This window comes from Tachypleus tridentatus, chromosome 7 (genome assembly GCF_004210375.1).
Source record: "Tachypleus tridentatus isolate NWPU-2018 chromosome 7, ASM421037v1, whole genome shotgun sequence".
Lineage (NCBI taxonomy): Eukaryota > Metazoa > Arthropoda > Merostomata > Xiphosura > Limulidae > Tachypleus > Tachypleus tridentatus.
This window is the reverse complement of record NC_134831.1, coordinates 34,145,055-34,169,773: the sequence shown is the minus strand read 5'-3', so window position 1 is coordinate 34,169,773 and position 24,719 is coordinate 34,145,055. Positions and strand designations below refer to the sequence as shown.

The 24,719-nt window shown below is 35.3% G+C and overlaps 1 long non-coding RNA gene across 2 annotated transcripts; it reads right to left on the bottom strand.

The window, feature by feature from the left end:
• Positions 1–1,477: 1,477 nt before the first annotated feature.
• Positions 1,478–18,827, bottom strand: LOC143257967 (uncharacterized). Of its 2 annotated transcripts, XR_013032055.1 has the most exons (3): positions 18,474–18,827; positions 10,997–11,181; positions 1,478–1,746 (listed from the first exon to the last, which is right to left on the bottom strand). It is a non-coding gene; the product is annotated as an uncharacterized LOC143257967 (long non-coding RNA). The 2 variants fall into 2 exon arrangements; XR_013032056.1 differs by lacking the exons at positions 10,997–11,181; positions 18,474–18,827 and adding an exon at positions 2,091–2,181.
• Between the last annotated feature and the right edge of the window lie 5,892 nt (positions 18,828–24,719).

Here is a 24,719-nt window from a genome sequence, read left to right as displayed (position 1 = left end):
TAGCATTTATTAGGGAAAATGGAAACACTATAAAATTAGTCTAAATACTAGCTGGTCGAAAGTTAAAGACCATACTGAAACGAAGCGTTACTTGGTAAACACGTAACAAAATTTAGTCATTTGTGTTCAAGCATTAACGTTGTCAACATCTCCCACTGACATCTCCTGTGTTACATTGGGTAAAAACATGGCAAAGGCTAAACTGTTGACAGAGTTTGAACGTGGCAGAATTGTCGAGCTGCAAAAGCAAGATCTCTCTCAACATGCTGTTGCAAATTTCTTAAAAGACTCTGAGGGATACGGAACGAGAATATCAAGTGCGTTGAGCAGGAGGATTCGACGGATTGTCTGGCAAGACACCAGCCGATCGTCGAACCAGATTAAGGCCCTTACGGACGCAGAATTCAGCTCCAGAACAATAAGACGGCATCTACGAGAGAAAGGCTTTAGAAACCGTAAACGTCTTCAAAGACCACACTACGAAACAGCTTGGTTAAACTTTGTTGAGAGGCACCAAACATGGGACGTAGAAAAGTGGAATAAGATTTTGTTCTCTGCTGAAAAAATTTTTAACCTGGATGGTCCAGATGGCTTCCAACGTTACTGGCACGATAAGGATATCTTACCGGAGACATTTTCTACACGACACAATGGAGGATGTTCCATCATGATCTGGGGTGCTTTTTCCTTCCATGGAACAATGGAGCATCAGGTTATACAGGGGCGTCAAATAGCAGCTGGCTACATTGGCATGTTGGAGAGAGCATCCTTATTGACTGAAGGCCCTCGCTTGTGTGGAAATGACTGGATCTTTCAGCAGGACAACGCTGCAATCCACAATGCCAGCAGGACAAAGGACTTTTTCATGGCACATAACGTGATTCTTTTGGACCATCCAGCGTGTTCGCTCGAACTGAACCCCATTAAAAATGTTTGGGGGTGGATGGCGAAGGAAGTCTATAGAAATGAACGTCAATTTCAAAGAGTGCATGATTTTCGTGAAGCCATCTTCACCACTTGGAATAACATTCCAGCCAGCCTTCTGCAAACGCTTATATCGACCATGTCAAAGCTAATGTTTGCGGTTATTCGCAATGATGGCCGTGCAACTCACTAATGTGACTTCTTGTTGGGCATTTCCTACCCTGTTTAGGACTTCTTTTTGGTATGGTCTTAAACTTTTGACCAGCTAGTATTTAAGCTAATTTCATAGTGTTCACATTTTCCCTATTAAATGCTAAAAAGGTTTTTATTTTTATTTTCCCTTTTATTTTTTCATCTTTCAAAGCTCTACTCAAATAAGTAGTTGAGTCTAACAACGCAAAATGCATATTTTCTCTTCATGTTCATTGGCCTTAAGATTTTGGCCAGCAGTGTACATGTTACGACTTGTTATGATAATACCAACTAATGAAAAGTTTCATCTGAAAGTTCTTATCAAGTAATAAAAATTCTAAGAGAAACTGTTAACTATCCATTAGAGTGAACGTCTTTATCGTCTCTGGATCTTACAACTACCGCGTACTTCTTAAGATAGTACAGTTAAAACAAAATTTTTCATACGCATTCTAATAACTCGTTACTCGAAGAAACCATTTCTCAGGCGTGGGTCACACATAATTAAACTCTTCAGATGTAGGCTTTTGGTTCAGACAGATTTGGTTCATTAAATTCACTTTTTCTGCCGACAAACGTGTTTCCCAAAGTGTTTTCATATCAGGCATCAACAAGGCGTGGCTCACATCTCTGAATAAGAAAGAACAATTTGAACAAGTTTGTTTTATGAATGGATAAGCATAAAGTGAGGTTTAACCAAATGATAACGTAATTAAAATTGAAATATTCATAGAAGCCCGTTTTCATTTATTTAAACAAAATAACAACGCCTGAGAGAGAGAGAGGAATAGATCAAAGCTAAGCCTAACTCTCCCTGGTCTAAAACATGGACCGAATCCCGATTAAGAAGAATATTATTATAACAGGTGCTAGTAAAACTACCAGACGATTTAGAACTTAAGAAGCAACGCTATAAATGACGTCCTTAATTATTTGGGACCATAGCATAAACCGTTCATGAGATGCAAAAGTACCTGTTCTATGAACAGCATCAAGCGTCACTTTCGTTTGGCATTCCCTACCAACATCCTCCTCTCTCAAAGATATTCTAATCTGCTCGTTAAGGCGGTAAAACAGAAATAGTTATCAAACTCGAAGTGTTTGCCCGAATACTTATCTATTTAAGTTCAATTTTTGGGAGTTTCTCTTGCAAAACAATTTATGATGCCAGACAGAGATAACTGTATAACTATATCTATATATATATGTATACATATACACACACACATACAGATAAAAACACACAAGCAAAAGAACCCGTTCCTAGTGATAAGAAAGTTTAAGCTAATCTATCAAGTTAAATTATTCCGTGGACTTTTAAAAGGTTAATTATGTTACACTGTTGGTCTGAGCTACTTATACCATCCACCACGAAAAGTAATTGTTGAACATTTCAGTCATGCTAAGAACTACACAACGATAACATACAGTAAACCTACATTTTATCGCTCAAGTTACATCACATGTTGAAATATGAATTTTTTTTTTTAATTTCGCACAAAGCTACTCGAGGGCTATCTGTTCTAGCCGTCCTTAATTTAGTAGTGTAAAACGAGAGAGAAGGCAGCTAGTCATCACCACCCACCGCCAACTCTTGGGCTACTCTTTTACCAATGAATAGTGGAATTGACCGTCACAGTACAACGCTCCCACGGCTGAAAGAGAGAGCATGTTTGGCGCAACGGAGATGCGAACCCGCGACCCTCAGATTACTTGTCGCACGCCTTAACACGCTTGGCCATGCCGGGCCCTAAATATGAATGATCGTGTAATTAATTACTTCTTACGAAATAACATTTGTCATCAACATTATTCATGGTTGTTCTCCTGTCATTTCAGAAGTGAATTTTGGAAGTTTCAGACCCGACAGGAAACATACAAACGTTTTGGACAGAAACCATTGTTCCTAATATATATAAATAAAGTTGTGTGATTTAGAATAGTCAGAAGTAAACTAAAAAAAATTAGGTTTCGTTGCTTTCATTATGCATAACACATGCATAATTTCAGGCATGAATGATCTGTCGACAAGAAAACATTCGAGACAGCGGAAATCTATAATACTATTAATAACATTAAATCATAGTCCTGGGTAGTAATCGATTAGTAAAACTGATCTCTGTAACTGCTGCCCACGAAAACGTCCACTACTCAGTGATAAACTGCAAGCTAATTTGTTTTGTCCATCAGAGCACTTGTAAGTTAGGACAGCGAGTCGTGACCACCTTTCAAAAAGTCGGCCTGGGTCACAATCCAATATGCTTGCTTTGTGTTCACTATAAAACTCTTCGCTTACACAGTGTTCTATTGAGAAGGTATTTATGTATTTTAATGCTCTCATGCATCACTTGCAGTGAGTGGTTAACTATTTGATTTCACTATTAAACTTCATAAGCCAGTTTCGTATATTCGTGCAAAGCTACACTGGGTCTGTTTGGGCTAGACATAAATGTTGCGTCAATACACAGCTAGGGAATAGCATCGACCGCCACCTTATAAGTTACTCAAATTAACAGTGTAATGTGTCGGCCACTGTTACACAACGCACCCACAGTTCAACATTTTTTACAACGGGACATGAACTTTGGATCCTCAGATCAATAAGTTTTGCTGTCACAACTCACACCCACTAAAAATCAGCCTAAAGATGATTAATTTAAACATTGAAAATTTCTCACTCCTAAGGTTCATTTGTTTCGAATTAAGCACAAAGCTACCCAATAGACTATCTGTTCTCTGTCCACCACAGATATCGAAACCCGGTTTTTAGCTGTGTGAGTCGGCAGACACGCCGCTGTGCCACTAGAGAAGCTTACTCCTAAGGTTATCACACAGCAGTTATTTTCCATCACTTTCATTGTTTTTTTACGTAAAGTAATTATTTCCAGGTAGCAGGCTCTTTCTCCGTGGTCACAGTTGATTTAAGCCTGGTTTATTGTATTAAATCTAAAATATGATGTTTTATCGTAATGGCGAAATCACACTACCGTATTTAAAAGCACATAGTTAAACTGTGAAAACTAGTTTGAAAAAAAAAAAGCGTATACAGTTTTGAAAAGGGTTCGAAGTTACGTTTTTTAGATATATGTGCAACTACTTTATCCCTAATATATATTTTATTTTAATTTAATGTATTTGCATTGATTCAAGTCCACATACAACTACAAGCACTGTTACGCTAGATCCCCTATCCTTTCCTCTGTCCTTCTATCAAAGAATGAGATAAAGCTATAATAATAAAATATTAAAGGAAATTGCTGCCGTAATGATATTGAATGCAAGTGTTGGTCTTTTCAACCGGCACGTAATGCGACATAAAGGTTAGGTTAAACGATCAGATGTGAAGCCTTTAAGTTTCAAGTGTAGATTACTTTAATCTAGATCTGCTAAATAGATGAAGAACAACAGGTAGCAGCACCTCTAACACGATGTCTTTGTTAGGCCTTAAATCGACTACCGAGATGACTGTCACACTTATGTCCCATGCAAAGCTGAGAATTAAACGTGTTTAGTAGCATCGCGGAGCAAACTTTGGAACTTCCAATACAGGAACTGACACGCTAACCATATACTACTCCTGCCAGATCAAATGTTGAAATTCTTTTGGTTTCTCCTATTTTTGAAAAAGAACAATATTTACAGAAAAAAATAAATTAAAAGGGTAAATCTGTGAACGCTTTAAAGCTATAAAAATTATCATTTGATTACAACGAGCGTTTAACCACATATAGAACAAATGTTTGATAAAAAAGTAATTTAATTTCACCAACGCTTATTTAAGATAACGCTATCAGTTGAATAATTTAGATTTCCGTTTTGTCTACGTGTAAGTGTAGAATACTTACAAAACTTGCTTTAAAATATTGTGCTAGGCGTGGTTAAGTGGCACGAGTGTTTATCCGAGAATTCATGTCTCATTGCTGCATTAATAATAATAATACAAACACATGTGACATCCAGACTAGAGTTGACGGTAGGTGCTCCTAATTGGCTATATTCCCTCAGCAGTGGGAAATCTAGCTTCGGAATAGAGTTATTTCTGGTTACAAACTATAACTGGTAAGCTATTGCTACTAGTTAACATACTGATCGTAACTGGGTGGTAAGCTATTGTTACTACTTAACATACTGATAGTAACAAGGTGATAAGCTGTTGGTACTAGTTAACATAGTGATAGTAACTAGGTGGTAAGTTATTGTTACTAGTTGACATACTGATAGTAACTAGGTGGTAAGTTGCTGTTACTAATTAATTATTTAATACTACAGATTGGTAAGCTATTGCTAATCAATAAATCATACATCCACTTAGAATGGCTGAAAAATCGAGGCTAATGAAATAAAATAATTTATTTAAGTTGTAAACTATCTGCTAAATTCTGGTTGCTAACTGAAATGTTACCACCTATTTCACTATTATCTGCTAGTTGAGATCTTGCTAGTTATCTCGTATTGCTAGTTGAGATGTTGCTGTCTGATGAGCTATAGTAACTAGTTGAGATGTTGCTGTCTGATGAGCTATAGTAACTAGTTGAAATGTTGCTAACTATCTATTAAACTATTAGCTGCTAGTTGAGATGTTGCTATCTGATAAACTATTAATTGATATTTGAGATGTTGCTATCTGATAAACTATTAACTGTTAGTTGATATGTTGCTATCTGATAAACTATTAACTGCTAGCTGAAATGTTGCTAACTACCAAATAAAAGTAAAGCAGCCGAGGTGGTAATTCCTCGTTGATTATACACTAAACTTCTTCTAGGTAAGTAATTAAAAAGTACTATGTGGCTGATGAAATGCTGTATAGTTTACTAATAATACGATTTTAATTTTTTTTAAAGATAATTAGATTATTCTGAGACATAAATTATATTCATTCATCTCACCACGCTTTAATCACCCCGATGAATCAATTATACAATAATCCAGTCTGAAGTTTTAGTATTTAATAATTCAGTTAAATGAGTAATTGTATCAACTATCAGAAAAGTACGCTTGCAAGTAAAATTTCTCAAATTACTCGTTGTCTTCTGATTCAGGTGTATTAATGCGCACGCATGCTCAGTCCGCTGTAGAAACACGTACTGTTCGAAACCTCGCTCAGAAGTTGATTAGTGTTGATGAGAAATGTGCGTGCATGTTAAACCACGTGGAATTAAAGAGAACGATCCCAAATATTAAATGAAATGGTATCCTGAGGAAATTGACAACTAAAAGTCTAGAAACTGCTATTGATTCTGCTCATATACTCTCGTCTACATGCGTTTTTATCTAGTTACACATATATAAACTCACACTCATAAATATATTGTTAGATATAAAACTGGGAAAATAGTTATGTGTGTGTATATGTATGTATACATACATGTGCGTGTGTTATCAAAGATAATATTTTGTTCACCGCTTTGTATTGCATGAACTGCTGAAAGTTATACGGCTTATTTGCATGATACCAGTAACGTTGAAGTACTTAGTGTAAAACAGACAAACATTTTCGAAAATGAAAGATTGCATAATAAATCTTGGAGAAGGTAAATCACAATAAACCTGACAAAAGAAGTAGCCATTTTAAATAAAATTTATTAAAGCATCGTGTATATATTGATTTTGTTCTGGGTTTTCCCTCTGTCTTTATATACTATATATACATTACGTAAACACTTCATTACACGAAATAATTTATAGAATAAAAAAGAGAAGAAAACAAATTCAGGCGTTTTTGAGGAGAGTCAGAAACAAACAATCTAATATTATTAATAACATTTTATATCAGTCACATGAATTAGAATCAAAATAAATATTTTAAATTTTTCGAAGATATGGAAAGTGAAAAACAAATTTAAAATGGAATTTTTTCTTCTTGCAGAATAATAAGATGGCTTCAGGTTCTCAAAAGGAGGACAGACATTGGTTTTATTACAGAGATATAAATATCTATCCTTAAAATCCAGATTGCAAATGGATGTATATCTGAGATAAATCTACTTTCCAACTGAATATCATTCCATATATATGAATATCTATCATTAAAGTTCAATTTCAAAGTGAATGTTAATCCAAATATATAAATATCTATCCTTAAACTCCACTTTCAAACTAGACGTTATTCCAACTATATCATATATCAATATCTATCTATACATTCGAATTGGATGCTTGTTTGTTGTTGTTTTTTTAATTTCGCGCAAAGAGCAGTCTGCACTAGCTGTCCCAAATTTAGTAGTGCAATACTAGAGGGAAAGCAATTAGTTATCACACCGCCAATTCTTGGGTTACTGTTTTATCAAAGATTGACTGTCACGTTATAACGCACCCGTAGCTGAAAAGGCGAGCTTGTTTTGTGTTACTGGGATTCGAACCCACGACCATCGGAGTCGAGCGCCCTAACCACTTGACCGTGCTGTGTCCTAGATGTTATTCCAAATATATAAATATCTATGCTTATAATTCACTTTTGAGCTGTTGTTTCAATCGAGTATGTCGTAAACCTAAATGGTGATTCAAAGTGTAGAAAAAACTAGCCTCCTGTAAGTCTAGTTTCTACAATCAATCCCATATGCCATTAACCTTAGTGATGATAAAAAGCACAGAATAAACTAACAAACTAACCTGGTGCAAGTCTAGTTTCCACAATCACTTGAATGTCATAAATCTCAAAGATGATCCTAAGCGTAGAAGAAAAAAACGGCCACAACAACCAATAGTTGCAAGGTTATTAGCTTTTACGATGAATCGAATACGTCATAAGTCCTAGTGAGGATTTAAAGAAGGGAGAAAGAAGCGTACAATCTACAGATGTTTGCAAGATGTAGGATAGAGAAAAACTGGAAACCCATCGCGAAAACCAGAATCTGGGCAGATGACTTACAATCTTGACTACGTTACTCAGTATGCAGAAGAAATTAGTTTTCAGACACCATATATTCAGTAAGTTTCCTATTGGGCTTAATAAAATTATTAAAGAACGCACTCTAACTAAAAGTATCATTCTAACGCACGTAATTTCAAAATTTGTTGTTGTTCTGACTTCTTGTAGATTTCGAAAGATTGGTTTGTTTTGAATATTGCGCAAAGCTGCAAGGGCTATCTGTGCTAGATGTCCCTGATTTAGCATTTAAGGAAGGCAGCTAGTCAACACCTCCCACCACCAAATCTTGAGCTGCTCTTTTATCAACGAATAGGGGGTTTGGCATAACATTATAACGTACTCACAGCTGAAAGGACGAGTACGTCTCGTGAACGAGATTCGAACCCGCAACCCTAAGATTGCATGCCGAGTGCGTTACTCATTGTCTAATGTCGCATCAAACTTGATTAAGAAACTTTGAGTTGAATCAAAAATCAAAACCAATATATTTCTCATCACGTTTCATAAAAACACTCTGAGCGATATCGGAAACAGTCCTCCCAAAATCAGAAATTTAATGTCCGGGTCAGCCATTTCTAGTTTTTAACTGACAGGTTATAGCTCACCTACCATGAACTCTACAGAATTTGACAGTTACACGTATAACACATCTAAAGCAGAAAATATGATATTGCGAGTCCTGAAATCTTATTCAAGATCAGTCATCCTACCACATTGGATTTCGCCCAACACTTGGTGAAAGTAAGAACTGAAATAGTTTTGTACCTAGTTTTACTAACTTTAGTTCGTTGTAATCTCACCCCCCCTCGATGATTTTGTTTTTTTGCTTAAGTGAAAAACTGAACAGCGTGTACAAAGTCCATAGCAGGGATTGAAATTTTAACTTTAGCATAATAATCGCAGAAGTTTGCCGCTGAGCTACTGTAGGGCGGGGTCTTTTCTTCGGACGGTAGTGCAATCTATGAAATTAAATACAGAATGTGTGAATGTCAATCGAAGTTTATGATTAAACGAACTTTGTACCTTGACACTCTCAAAACGTACTAAGCCGCCAGCCAGAAACTGAGTAAAAAATTTAATGCTACAATGGAAGCTAATCGCAGAATCGATCAGTTAAATTATAAGCCAACTTTCTCCACCCGTTTCTCGAGCGCATGACTTACTTCAGAATTCACTCTTGGCGGTGTCTGCTGTCGTAGTTATTCGACAAACTATGTAACCATGGTTACTACTCTTTGGACAGCTTTTCGAAAAGAAAGTAAACTTTAGGTAAACATGTTATGTTATGTTAGGCTTATTTCATAACAATATATAGCGCTCTCAATTAATGATTGTTTTAGTTCTTCTGCAATATATTTATAGAAAATGATCAGATAGTAGCATTTGTAGTAATTACTCGAATATAAAGCGTAGCAGTTGTACAAACTATTGTTTTCGGATGCATTAAGTATTTGTATTTAAATCAAAATCTGTAAGGCTCTCTGTCGTACTTCTTAATTTGTTACTACAGGCCACAGGGGGGGGGGACAACCTGTAAGCCCTGCCATCGACATTCCACATTAAAGAAGTTGCTGTCACTATTTTAACACACTCAGAGCTTCATGTGTGGGGAATATTTCTTTTTGGTATCACATGCACTCGAAATACAGAGATCCACCACATCGTCAACTCGTGCTCCATTACGTTAAGATGTTTTACAAAAAACACGTGCGAGGAACAGTATCATCACATTTCATATGGTATTTAACATTTCGTTCACCTAAGCCGATTAAGACACTGTTTACTGTCATGCCCTACTTGTTAAGTCCAATCGCTACAGCATCAGTGGATGTTTGCACTTTAAATTTTTGTCTGGTTAAACGTGTTATTGAAGCCCACTTGCTCGTATAGTGTAGATTCTGTAATTAGTGTGTCGAAAAGTGGTTCTGGCATGGTCTGACGGTTAAGGCGCTCGACTCTCAAGCTGTAATCGAGGGCTGTAATCCCCGTCACACCAATATGCTTGCCTTTTCAGCCATGGGACGTTATAATGTGACGGTCAACCACACTATTCGTTGGTAAAACAGTAGCCCAAGAATTGGCAGTGGGTCGTGATGACTAGCCGCCTTCCCTCTAGTCTTACACTGCTGAATAAGGGACGCCTAGCACAGATAGCCCTCGTGTAGCTTTGCGCGAAAATTCAAAACAAATAAACAAACCCAGAGTTGGAGTGGATAGTGTTTACTTACTTACTTCCCTTTTATATTAGGTACAGCTAGCGCAAATAGCCGAGTGTAGCGTTGCGAGAAATCCAATGGAAATAAATTGTCAAAATGTTAGGTTTTTAGACCAAACTTTTCATCCTCTGTAACAGCTTGATATAGTTAAAGCTGAGTTCGCAATCAAGGCTTTTGTTTGCTTTATAAATCGCGTTTATCGAAACCCAATTTTCTTCGTTATAAGCCTAACAACTTATTGCCGAGCCATTGGCAGAGAGCGGGAAAGATACAATAGAGTTTAATAGACTGACTTCGATTAGTGATACAAAAGGGAGTTCTAAGGGAAACACGAAACCTGAAAATCGGCGGTATAGATTTCAATTTATCTTCAGAAGATCACCGCAGTACATTCGTTAAAACCTATACATAACCGTCCCACATATGTATATATGTATCCTGCTTGTTTGAAGGTTTTAATGCTATATTTAACTATTTCGGTTCTTATTCCCTAGTTTTACACTGCACAAATTCAGAAAGTTTAAATATGTTTGTGTTTTTGCATTTCAGATATTTCAATGTGCGCTTAATATCTTTGTGGGGGTTATTCTCTTTGTTTTGCTTTTTTGTGATACGGAGATTTCTTGAACGTTTTTAAATGACATACCATAAGATAAAATATCTCTACATATAAGATACAATAATTAATCCTTCGTTAAAACAAAGTTTGTTATTCTTAGCCTTAATGCTGTTAACACTTAAATTACAAAAAAATCATTAAATATTTAAAAAAACACACAAAACATGGCAACACCTTCAGTAGTTTAGTATCCCTCTGATTCGGCTGCATATTCACAGTGCTCCCCCACAACGTGGGTGATTGATGACATGAACATATGCCACCTCTCCCTTGCACCATCCGGTAGGAAAGCTCTGCCTTGGACCATTTTGTCAAAGCTCTGATTATCGATTGATTAGTCCTGTTAGTCTGAGTCAGATCTATTGTGTTGAAACACAGAAAGAAATATGGTTTATTAGAAATGTGATGAATTTTCAAATCACTTTAAGAGTTTTGTTTTGTTCCAGTAAAGAAAATTTATTCGTTACGTCATATTTGTTTCAATATTTGATTTTATCTCTTAAAAGATTCTAACTTTCTCATCAGGATATTTTCTACTCGAAATGACATTAACTGTACTCCAACTAAAAAAAAAAGTTCTGATTAACTTCTTTTCGATTAATTCCTGTTTGGATGATTAAACATCGATATAAATGGAAGTGCAATGTATGCTAATGAATGCTTTTAACCTTTCTTTACCGGTTAGAACCCTTGTTCACTGCCAGATGAGCTCGTTTAAAGTCTTTTTACAGACCCCTCTTTCTTTGTTTTTTAATGATGCAAATTTATTATAAAAACTTTTAGTTTCTTTTTTGATATTTATATTTTATAACGAAATGAGACTTAAATGAAATGTCTTGACTCTTCTAAATAACAATATGCAAATTTAAAAAAACAGCCTTTAATATTTAGTTATTAACTTTGGACAAAAGCAAAGTCAGCACTTTTTACTTAAACCATCCGGTTTACCTCAAAAACGTAATTGTGCATTCACTCTATTTATAATAATATAAAACTATCTCTCTCTCTCTCTGGTGTTTGGGTATATATATTTTGTATACCCAGGAGGGTCAGGTACACCATACCTCTTCCTCCTTCCATTACATTGTTGGAATGGACTGATTAGTATGTAATAATATCAACTTTAAACTGGTTCTTTTCAGGACAATGTCCATTTATATTTTTCTTTAATATTTTTAAAGTCTAGTATGTAGGTGGCTGTTTTAGTTTTTAGCATTATTTTATTAATTATTATTATTTAAATTTGATTTTATCTAAGATCAGATGTACAAATTTAACAGGGAGAGGTGTTGGAAGCAATAGCACCTTGGATATTGATGTGTAATACTGTGAATTTATTCATGTTTAACAGAGTTCATGATGTATGTTAACATTTGTGGTAAGTATTTTTCGATGTTTTTCATAATTATTTTAATGATTATGTCTGTTAAACTGTTTTCATTATTTGGATTTGTGTATTCTGTCAATATTTTAGAGAAGGTAGAAGTAATGGCAGTGGTTAGTGTGTTTTCAATATTCATAGGTGTGGTTTTGTGTGTGTCTTCAGTTGTTTTAGGTAAATATTCATTACTTGATGATTTTTCCTGCATGAATGATGTTTTTCTGACTACTGCAGTGTATGAGTTTGTTTGTGTATTTGTGTTTTCTGGTGTTTGAGTAGTAGTTGATTTTGATTGTTCTTGGATTTTGTTTGTTTGTGGCTTGTTCATGTTTGGATTTTTGAGTTCCTATAACTGTGCATTAATATATTTGTATTTTTGGCATCCTTTATAGTTTACCCAGTGTTCTTTCCAACAATTACAGCATTTAGGCTTGGGGTTTTGTTTAGTGCATTGCAATATGTGGTGATTATCTCCACAGCCTACACAGCGCGCAGTTGTTGGCATGCTGCTGCCACATGTCCAAACCTTTGGCATTGGTAACACTGTGTAACAACCACTGATGGTGTTTTGGTTTGTTCTACTGTGTATTTGTGATACTACATTGTGATACCATTATTTATTAGCTGGGTTATGTCTTGGGTATTTTTTGTAACTACTTTAATTAAGTTTGTTGTTTTTTAGTTTTGTTTGAAATTATGCGTTCCACTAAAACGTGTTTTATGTTTAGTTCACTTAATGCATCCTTGATGTCGTCTATGTCGATAGAGTGGTGCAACCCCCGGATTACGAAAGATTTGAGTGTTGGCCTAGCTCCAGGCAAGTGTATAGTTATGTTTCCTGTTTTAAAAGCGTCTAAAGGCCATTCTATCAATAATCTATTTAAGTCAGCGGGTTCCTGTCCTTGAACGAGGACCCCGCCGCGAGACAGACATTTAATGTTAGTAATGCTAGTTTTAGGTTTGCATCTGAATATTTCCTTTCCTAGTTGTGGTTGGTTGTAATTTCCTAGTACGCCTTGTATGATAATGGCGGTTTTTGGTAATTTAGATACATCTTTTGTGTGTGTTTCAGTATTTGTTCGTATTTGTTTTTCTTGTTTTTTCTGACTTCTAGTCTTCACTAGTGTGAAGCCTTCGTCGTCAGAACTAGCTTCGTCTAGTTCCGAATTTGTATTTGTTTTAATATCCAGGGTGGGGTTTTGAACATCTACGTTACTAGTTGTTAGTTTTTCATTGTCTAACAATGTAGCCTCAGCTTCATTGTCGACAGCAGTTGAGTTTATATTTTCTTCAGTGATTTTATATATTTTTTTATCCTAGCTTTAATTTGAGTAACATCCACTGGGGAGGCTATAGTTTTTGGTTCTTCTTTAGCAAGTTCTATTAATGTTTTTAATTTTATATTTTCATTTACAATTTGGCCACCTACATTAGACTTACTTTTTATTGAACATTGACCTAGGCCTTCCATTTTCGACGCCATTGCATCGATCAACTTGCTGGTCTTCTTCGGCATTTCAGCCGGTATGGCTCGTAGCTACAAATGGTGAGTAGCCCAAATAAAAGTATATTAAATGAGAGGTTCTCGAAAAACTTACTCTTCACTCAGTTTTCCGTTATAAATTTACAAAGATATAAACTACGTCTGTTTTCAATCACTCTCGCCAAAATAAAACGAATGATCATCGTTTGATCTCTCTCTCGGTGTTTGGGTAAGAAAAGTTCAGGTTTTCTATGACCTCTTCCTCCTCCCCGTACTTATATTCTTACCGGATTGGTATTTGTAATTGTAGAACTGTATATTATTTTGATCCTTTTCAGGGCAATGTCCATGTATTGTGGCTCATATATAGTGATTATTTTATTCTGTCAGCAGAATGTCAAGTTTGTTGGTGGCATTTTTATTATTATTATTATTTATTTATTTATTTTTATATTTAAAATATAAATTAACTGGGGAGAGATATTTAGGCCTAGCTTCATCATGTATGAGGTACCTATCTAGTTCACATAGTAATTCGTTTTTCATCCAATTCTTATCGAAATACATTATTGTACTATGTAAGAGTCTATCTGGTATGGTTGGTATGTTCGAATATTTGTGAGATGATATAGTTCTTGGAACTCTGTATGCTGTTGTGAGGAGTGTGTTTTGGATTGTTTGTAGTTTGGTTTTAATTATTTTATTGCTTACAGTTATCCATGCTGGAGCTGCATGATCTATTACAGGTCTAATATATGTTTTATAGATTTTTAGTATGTTATCTAGTATGTTATCTGTAAATGCTCAACTGTTTTTACCAGTTAGACTCCTAGCATAGTTAGTTCTTCGCCAGACTTTATTTTTATTTCGTTAACATGATTGATCCAAGTTAGTTTTGAATCATAGGTCAGAACTAAAAATTTTTCGGAAGTCTGTAGTAGTGTGCCATTCATATATAATTCTGGCTGTTGTTTTTTGTGTTTTGTCAATTTCGTAAAGACTACAAGTTGTGTTTTTGCTGTGTTTATTTTTATTCTGTATTTTTGACAGTATTAGCTTATTCTATTTAGTTGCGGTTGTATGTCGGTGGCTGCTATTGTGGGCGTTGCGGCACTTTTCCAGACTGCCACATCATCTGCGAACTGTGAAGAGAATCCATGATTTGGATCCTTTAGTGGCATATTGTTTACATACATGATGAAAAGTATAGGGCTAACCACCTCTCCCTGAGGGACAGCAGTTTCGGGAGTGAAATACTCAGAAAATGTTCCTTTAACATTTACTATACATTTTCTATTTTCCAAAAAGTTAGATAACCAGCGAATAATTCCTCGCGGTAGTTCCATTCCATTCATTCGGAACCTTAGACCATCGTTCCATACAGTGTCGAATGCTTTCTCGATATCAAGGAAGCAAGCGACAGTACATTCTTTTTTATTGAAGCTATCTATTATGGTTTCGGTTAATCTGAGTAGGTGGTCTGTTGTTTGTCTAAATTTCCTGAATCTATTTTGTTCTTTTGGTAATTTTGATGTTATCTCCAAGAATGTGGAGAATCTATTACTGATTATTCTTTCGATAATTTTGCCTACACAGCTTGTCAGGCTGATTGGTCGGTAGCTATTAGGTTTATTTGCTGGCTTTCCTTCCTTATAGAACATTAATATATTAGCAAGCTTTCAAGAAACTTGGTTGTATCCTGAGGATAGAGATAGGTTAAAAAGTGAATTTAGGTGGTCAAACTATTTTGGAGTGCCCTTTTTTTAGAAGGATAGCTTGTATTTCATCTTCACCTGGAGATTTGTTTTTTGTGTTTTTTATTGTTTCGAGTAGTTCGTGAAGGGATATTTCATTTAGTAACGTGCTTGCATAATCTGTGTCGGAACTTGCATTTGTATCAGTTATGTTTATTGGAAAAATTGGTTCAAATTGTTGTTTATTGTTTAATATGTGATTAGTGACTTTATTGTAGAAATATGTATCCATATCTGGATCAGTGCGAGTTTTAAAAGTATTTTGAAGTTGATCTTTGAAAGCTTCGGCTATTTCTTTATTTGTGTGTGCTATAGTATTATTATGTTCGAGTGCAGGATATTTCTTTGAGACTATATTTTCATTGGTGAGTCTTTTAAGGTGTGACCAGAATTTTTTCGGGTCAGTTTTATCATTTAGTTTTGAGCAGTAGTTGTCCCGTTTATCTTGTTTTTCTTGCTTTATTTGTGTTCTGATGTGATTTCTAATATTGTTTATTTGCGTTTTTGTTTCTCTGTCTCTTGTTATCATGTACAGTCTTCTTAATTGTCTTCGTTTTTTGATTAGAGTGATTATTTCTGTGGTGGGTTTCCATGAGCTATTTGTTGTTTTGGTATTGTTATCTTGGCTGCTTTCTGAAGGCACTCCGTAATTGTTTGACAGTAGTTATCCATTTCAATATGGGTTTTAACTTCTTTCATAACTTTATTAGGTAAAAGGTTGTCTAATTCCTGTTTGTAATTTTGCCAATTTGCTTTTCTGTAATTAAATTTTTTTTCCTAAGTGTTGTATTTTTATGGGGGACGAGATCGAAGACACAATATATTGGAAGGTGATCACTATCAACATCTTTTCCCACTTGGAATCTTATTACTTTTTGGCTCAGATTATATGTACACATGCACAGGTCAAGTATGTCACTGGAGTAAGTGGCATACGCTGTATGTGTAGGGGTGGTATCATTTAATAAGACTATATTGTTATCATCTATGAATTGTGAAAGGCTTCTACCATTGTTGTTTGAGCTCCGGCATCCAAAGTTAACATTTTTACTATTTAAGTCACCCGTGACTATAGAGTTTTGGTTGTGGGAAAAGATGTTGCTGAGTAATGCTATATCTAGTTGTTTATTAGGTGAGCAGTAAATTTCTGCTACAGTTACTTTTGTTTTATTTCTTTGCAGGATATCGACAGTAACATGTTCGTTGTTACTGCTCAATTTAATTTCTATTACTGATAGCTCCATTTGTAGAGCAGCATAATGCCTCTGTTTTCATCATTTTTATTTATTCTGTCTTTCCTTATTGTTGTATAATTTGGTATTTTAAATCTATTGTTATTGTATATTAGAGTTTCGCTTACTATTATAATGTAGGGGTTAGTTTTTTGTATTAGGTCTTCGATCTTATGTTTTTTGGAAGCTATTGCACCTTGGATGTTGATATATGCTACTGTGAATATTATGCTGTGAGCATGTAGCCAGTTAGTGTTAATATTACGTAGGGTATGTAGGATGTGAAGTGTTTTTTGGAGATATTAATCAGTAATTCGAAGCAGTTGGTTGTTTGGTTGGGTTTTGTGTATTTTGTTACAAATTCTGTAAATATGTTTTTGATTATGGTTGTAAAAAGTCTTTTTTTATCTGGTGTGTTAGTATTCGTTTCTTGGAAGGTCGCGCTGTTTTCTTTTGGCTTTTGTGTTTGTGTTAAGGTGTTATTTTCCTGTGTAATAATGTCTGTTCTTGCTGTTTGTGGGGTTCTTTTCCTTTTAACATTTCTGCATATGTGGTTTTAGTTGTTTTATTAAATTTTGTTGATATGTCTGTTTTTGGTTGCCTATTTGTATTTGGTTGATTTTGTTCTGATGATGGTGTTCTTATCTGATATATACGTTGTTTTATTTGTTTGTATTTATCACATCCTTTATAGTTGTCTGTGTGGGTTTGACCACAGTTATAACATTTGGGTGTTTCTTTATCTTTTTTTGCACTGGGAGATATGGTGTTCCCCGCCACAGCCGCAGCACCTCGGTGTTGCTAAGTAGGCTGCAGAAACATGTCCATATCTTTGGCAATTGTGACATTGTGTTACTACAATTGTCGGAGCTTTTAGCTGTTCTACTTGGTGTTTTTAATACCAAAGCATTATTCCATTATTTATTAGACTTAGAATGTTGTAACTGTCGTCTATATCTATACGTATAAGATTTGTGGGTGCTTGTGTTTCCTTTGAAATTATTCGTTGTATATTGGTATGTGGAATGTTTTGTTCGTCTTAAGCTTGTATAATTGATTCAAGGTTAATGGTTTGAGGAACCCCTCTTACTACAATGGCTTTAGGCTGCGGCTTACTTCCTGGCAGGTGGATTTTAATTTTACCTGGTTTGAAAGCATCTGCTGGCCACTCTTTTACTAATCTGTTTAGGTCAGCAGCGTCCTGTCCTTGAACAAGGACACACTTGATATTAACAATAATCACATGCGGCTTGCAGCGTTTAACCTCTGTCGCAAGTAGGGGTTGATTGTACTGGCCTGGAATACCTTCTATAATGATTGCGAATTGTGGTGGTTTTGTTTTTTGTGCAATATTGTTGCTTATTTTTTGTTCTTTCTGAAATGTTTTTTTCTCTTTGATATGACTGTAATAAAGCCTTCTTGGTCTTCTGTGTCTGGTTCACTGTCTGTGGTATTTTTCTGAATATTATTATGACTGTTTTCAGTAGAATTACCAACATCCACGGTGTTTGTTTCAATTTCTGTTTCTTTAGCTTTATTGGTTATTTTATTGTTAATGTTATTTGCAGGGGAAGCTACCTCTACCTCGGTATTAGTAGCAACAACTGCTTCTTCTTCGTTTTCGGAATTTTCTGTAGAGTTAGTTTAATAATTTTTCTTTTGACTTTACGTCTTTTTCTTACATTATTTTCATTTGTTTTTTCTGCTGTACTTAGTTCTTTTTTAGCTATTGTACATAGCGCTAATAATGGTGAATTAGTTAAATTACTTTTTGATTTGCCACCAACAAGACTTGACTTACTTGTTTTCTGTATATCCTGATCGGCATTGGTACTTTTTCCGTCTGCCATAGTTTGTCCTGGTCTGATTTTAGTCTCCAGGTGAGGTCTTAAACGCGGATTCCCGCTCTGTTGTCAGTGATTTCTTCAGGTGGCCGCCGCTGGAGTAGTAGTCTTTGTAGTCAATCGCACTGGTAAGTAGGTACCGTGTTTCTCCGATAATAAGACCTACCCATAAAATAAGACCTAGTGTGATTTTTGGGGATAGTTTTAATATAAGCCCTACCCTTAAAATAAGCCCTAGTTAAGAGTGGCAGAAAGAGGAAAGAAATAAAAAAAAATTAACTTATTAATTAGTTTAATAGTTAGTTAATTAGTTTGTTATGTATTAATCAGTTAGTTTAATAGTTTAATAATAGTTTATTTCAAATGGTTAGTTTAATAGTTTTACTTTGTAACTTCATTTTTTTCATATATCAAAATAAGACATCCCACGAAAATAAGCCCTAGTGTCATATTTTGGAGTGAAAATTAATATAAGCCCTGTCTTATTTTCGGAGAAACACGGTATGTATTATTTGGGGAAGCCTATCTATTCAATCTTTCCTTTTTTAGCGTTGAGAAAACACGTCTGTATCTTTCTCACTCTCGCTCCATCGTTCTATGTGGCTTAGTTGGTTAAAGCGCCTGTCTAGTAAACAGGAGATCGCGAGTTCGATTCTCACGGGTACCTTTACAAATAAAAATAAAACGAGTACTTAATGTTGGGTTTGTTTCGATTTCGCGCCAAGCTACATGAGAGCTAACTGTGCTAGCCGTTCTTAATTTAACGGTGTAAGACTAGAGGGAAGGTGCTAGTAATTACCACCCACCGATAACTCTTGGGCTACTCGTTTTACCAACGAATAATGGGACTGACTATAACATTATAATGCTCCCACCGCTGAAAGAGCGAGCATGTTTGGTGTGACGGAGATTTGAACCTGCGACCGTTGTATTACGAGTCAAGCTCCCGAACAACATGGTTATGCCGAGCCGCGAATACTTGAGAATTTTATTTGTTTTGTAACTTGTTTACTTCATACGTTTCGCTACACAAAGGAATATCATTGATAAGCCGTCCCTAATTTGAAACTGATAGACTAGAGGGAAAACAGTTAACAGCACCCACCGCCAAGTTTGGACAACCCTAATCGAGTAGCGTGATTTAACCGTCACTGTTATAATGCAATCACATCCACGAAGTGCAAAATATTTTTTTTATGTTAGCACAGCGAGACGCAACAGTAGATCTTCAGATTCTCAGTTCGGCTCTTTAAGAAGTAGATGATGTCCATACAAACTTGACAAAATGTTTCATTAACATCTCATTTTACACGCAAAAACATATTTGTTTTGTTTTTCTAAACTGTGATCATTACTTTTTACCTGTTTATGATGATAAGTTGGGAGACTCATAAAACTATAAACTGATACCCGTGGTGAGCACAGCATGGTTTAACAACAAACAAAAAGCTTTTCACCTTATTTTGTATTAAATTTCCAAAACGTTTTAAGTCTAATCTATATTAATTTCACTGAATTCATGCTTTGGAATTGAAATTCTTTTCTGATCACCATGGGAATCTAACTCCGACTTTATGTATTACAAGTCTGGGGAAACTTATTGTTAGCTCACCAGGGATCATATATAAATTAAATTATAAGCATAATTTCATACCATAACATCTTTCGGAACGTTCTTGTGTAAATCAGGGAAACTCCTGTAACTCTGTAAAAGAAAGCAACTTTTGTGGCATCTGTGTTATAAACTCACGAATATGAAAGGGAGTTTACATTAATATTTGAGACAGTTTTTATTTTCATTATGAAGTAAACTGAATAGTTATGTTAAGTGAACATATTAGAATGTGTCATGGACTTGAAATTAACGCACTGAAAATCATAAATGCTTAAACAAACGACCATGTTCAAAATTTGAAATTATACAAGTATATCGCCACCTGTAATTCACTTGTTTTTTTAAGAATCATTTTCATGTTATAGTGTATGGGCGCTTGTTTGTCTAGTAGCAGAAAAGTTGTGAGTCTGGGACTGGCAAACCAGTTTCGAGACCATATTTCTTATTTCGACAGTTTTATAAATATGTTTTATCGGGATTTGCTGAGAGTGTGTTACATGAGGTGCTTTTTTCTGGCAAGTTCCTAATTAACCACTTAATCAAAAAAGTTAGGGTTCATTAACACTATCTGAGTTTGAATCGCCGTGTCGACTGCTTTACAACTGGGAAGGAGAGTGTTATCATTTTCAAGATTCACTCAGTGTAGGGCCCGTCATGGCCAGGGTTCGACTTGTAATCTAAGGGTCGCGGGTTCAATTTCCCGTCGCACCAAACATGCTCGCTCTTTCAGCCGCGGGGTGTAATAATGTGACGGTCAATCCCCTATTCATTGGTAAAAAATAGCCCAAGAGTTGGCGATAAGTGGTGATGAGTAGCTGCCTTCCCTCTAGTCTTATATTACTAAATTAGGGACGGCTAGCGCAGATAGCTCTCGTGTAGCTTTATGCGAAATTCAAATCTCTTACTCTATATTTTATTTTACATGTATTGTAAATTATATATGATATATGAGAAACGCGTACTGAGGAGAGAAGATGTGATTTTTTATATTTGGAAAGATTTATTGCAACAAGTTTGTGCAAATCAATTACAATTTCGGAATTTAACTGTAAATAAAAAGGTTAACGCCATAAACCTGTATTCGTGTATGAAAATAGTGTAATGACCGTGGTAACCACATATTTACATCCTGTATTTCGCTAATACACAAATATTTTGTAATATGTACAGTTGAAAAAGTGAAAACTCATACACAAAGCAATCTACTCCAATTGATGCGGTGTCCGCCCTCTTGGGATATTCAAAAAAATAAAAGTGATTTGATTTATTTAATTAGTCATACAGTTTAACTTGTTTCTTAGTTGTCATGTGATCTCAGAGACGCGAAGAACGTGACCGATACATAGGTTTTCAACTAACACAGTAACAGTTAATTTCTTTTCAGTCAATTCAACTCTAACGCTCACTATATTTTCTCATGTAACTTTAATGTTCATACAATAATTCTGTATAGTCTATTACCCACACATTCTGTTATTATGCACTCTGACCAATATCTTATATTCTTAGAGAAACATTGCTGTGTCTTCGACCTTTGCTTTTATTGTAGTGATTTAAACATTATACTACGATTAGCTTATGATCATTTTTAATCAAATTCCCACAATCTCTTCCTCATCTCCACTTTCAATCCCCAACTCTTATTATGTCACCCTGGTCTGCTGTTAATTTTATCTTAGCTTTTCTTATATTTATCGTCAGATTTACTTTATACACTGTGGTTGTTTTGTAGCACAAAGTTACGCAATGGACTATTCGTGCTTTGCCCACCGTGGGGAACTTAACGCCGGATTGTAGCGTTGTAAGTACTTAAACTTACCGCTAACCAACCGGGAAACATTCTTTATACTAACCTTAAACGTTTGTTCCACATTCTGGGATCATAACTTCTTGTTTCTAAACATATTCCCTGAACTCCACATCCCTATTAAATAATTCTACCACAGAACTACGATATTTTTTATTTCCTTTCTTTATATTTTCCTGGATCCTACTCATCGTAATTTTGTTTTTTTATAAAATCTATTACGATTCTTTTTCTTATATATAATGTTTACTCCTTCCTGTTACATGTTTGTTTTACCAATATTTCACTTTAATAACTTTAATTTCTAATTTTCCTCGTCCCACTCAAAATACTGCCTTTCAATTATTATCTTATAATATCTCACTAAACATGCATTATTACTGGATCATCTATATTTAAATGTTCAAGCTATATCTATGTACCTGACTAACTAAATCCAGCATTCCTTACTGCAAGAAAGGTCATATTTACTCAGAGCAACTATTAGTATCAGTGTGATTAGTTATGTTTATTCAAACATAGATGAAGCCACAATCTCGAGATATCACCAAATGGAAAACAATGCTGTCAACAACGTGAACTATTACAGTGCATACGTCTCACGAACATAGCAAGTATTATATATCCAAGAACGACAAAGAAAGAAAAACACCAAAAACAGAACAGCATTCTTGACCACGAAAATCTGCACATATATGGAATAGATGATTGGTGCTGAATAAATACTCTAATATTACAAAAAGACAGGCATGTAATATATTCATATACCACAGGGTGCGCGCATTGAATCATGTTGATTAGTTTGAAGAACTGACAAAAACAAACAGTGAAATCATTCATTTTCTCAGTAAGATACATAGGAGACTCAAGCAGCAATCTGTGACACTTCTCGTAGTTCTATTTTTTTGTGCGGTGGACTCAGCTACAAAGCCTGATGCGGCTTTACTATAAGAAAACACACATACTGTTGGCCCAACATGGCCAAGCGTGTTAAGGCGTGTGACTCGTAATCCAAGGGTCGCGGGTTCGAATCCCGGTTGCACCAAACATGCTTGCCCTTAAAGCCGTGGAGGCGTTATAATGTGACGGTCAATTCGTTGGTAAAAGAGTAGCCCAAGAGTTGGCGTTGGTTAGTGATGACTAGCTGCCTTCCCTCTAGTCTTACACTGCTAAATTAGGGACGGCTAGCGCAGATAGCTCTCGAGTAGCTTTGCGCGAAATTCAAAACACACTATTTTGTGTGTGACTTATATGTTATATAAGAAGAAATTTTTATACATTTTCCACTGTTTGTTTGTTTTTTTGCAATGGCTAAATAAATACTGTTAAAAATAAAACTGAATGTAATCTTTGCAGAATTAATGGCGTTTTTCTCTATGAAAGTAAAATTCGAACAAGAATGCGAAAGTTAATGATGTTTGGAATCATGACACGAGGTATACATACTATATATGTCCAACGAGACATTATTCTAAAGAAATTGTTTGTTAGACGTACTTTGCACTATGCTACTCAAGAGATATTTGCTCCACTAATTTTGAAATGGTGAAAGGCAACTAACAAATCCCTACCAAATTCCAGCTATTATCAGACTGTTGTTGTTCGTAACTAAGCACAAAGCTACACGAAGGGCTGTCTCTGCTCTGCCCACCACGGGCATTGAAACCCGAATTGTAGCTTTATAAGTCCGCAGACATACTGCTGTGCCACTGGGGGGCATTATCACACCAAATAATAGGATTTAATTATCGTTCTTATACCACACCCACGGCCGCTAAGAGCAGAGCGCGATTTTGTATGTTTATGTTAATCGGACGCGAACCACGAAACCTCAGCAACACATCTTGGCACACTAACTACTGGGTAACTCTCGGCTCAAAGAAATCTTGTTATAGTGAATCCAAAAAGTAATTTTAATATCATATTAAAGTGAAAAACACAATTATGTTTCATCTTTTTAATAAACTTATGTATAAATACGGAATGTGGTATGGTACTGATTTCGAATTAATATTTTGTTTGAAGGCTCAAAAAATTTAGGATGTTTTAATTTACACCATCCAAATTTGAAAATGTATGTTTATTGCTAAGTGCAAAGATATATAATGGGCTACTTGCGCTCTGCCCAACGCGGGTATCAAAAAAATATTTGCCACTATAAGGCAGCATAATTACTGCTCAGTTATCGAGGTGGTACATTTTGACAAAATTACACGTAAAAAACTAGAATTAAGAAATAAATTTTTAAGCATCTTAAGTATTTCTCAATTTTTGTTGTTTTAGCACAGTAATATATTTCAATCTTTAAAATACATATTTGTGTTGCAGGCATAAATACGAATATCTATTAATTTTTCACAAACATATATTTAAATTTCGTTCACGTTTCATGCATTCGAAAATGTGCCGAAAGCTTATAATTTATAGAAGTGAGCTGCGATAAAGAGCACGCCACTTGTAGGGAAAAACTGCACGAAAACGTTGTTTTCTATTTTTACGTTTCTGAATTTCCTTAATGTTATAATAAAGCTTTAAGATTCAAACACCATCCACAGTTGTGATTTATATTGAATTACGGCTTTCCTCTTTCTTTTCTAGTTTAGAAGGAGCGTGTTAAACGTTTAGACGTGCTGACTCGTGCTTATCTAAAGTCAGTAACTAAAACTACAACTTACAGTAATTAGCGTAATAGAACAATTACATTAAACACGTCAGTATTGAACACGACCTTTAGACCTTGGTAATTTGTCTATGAGCGTCATTCGAAAGATTTTAACAGTT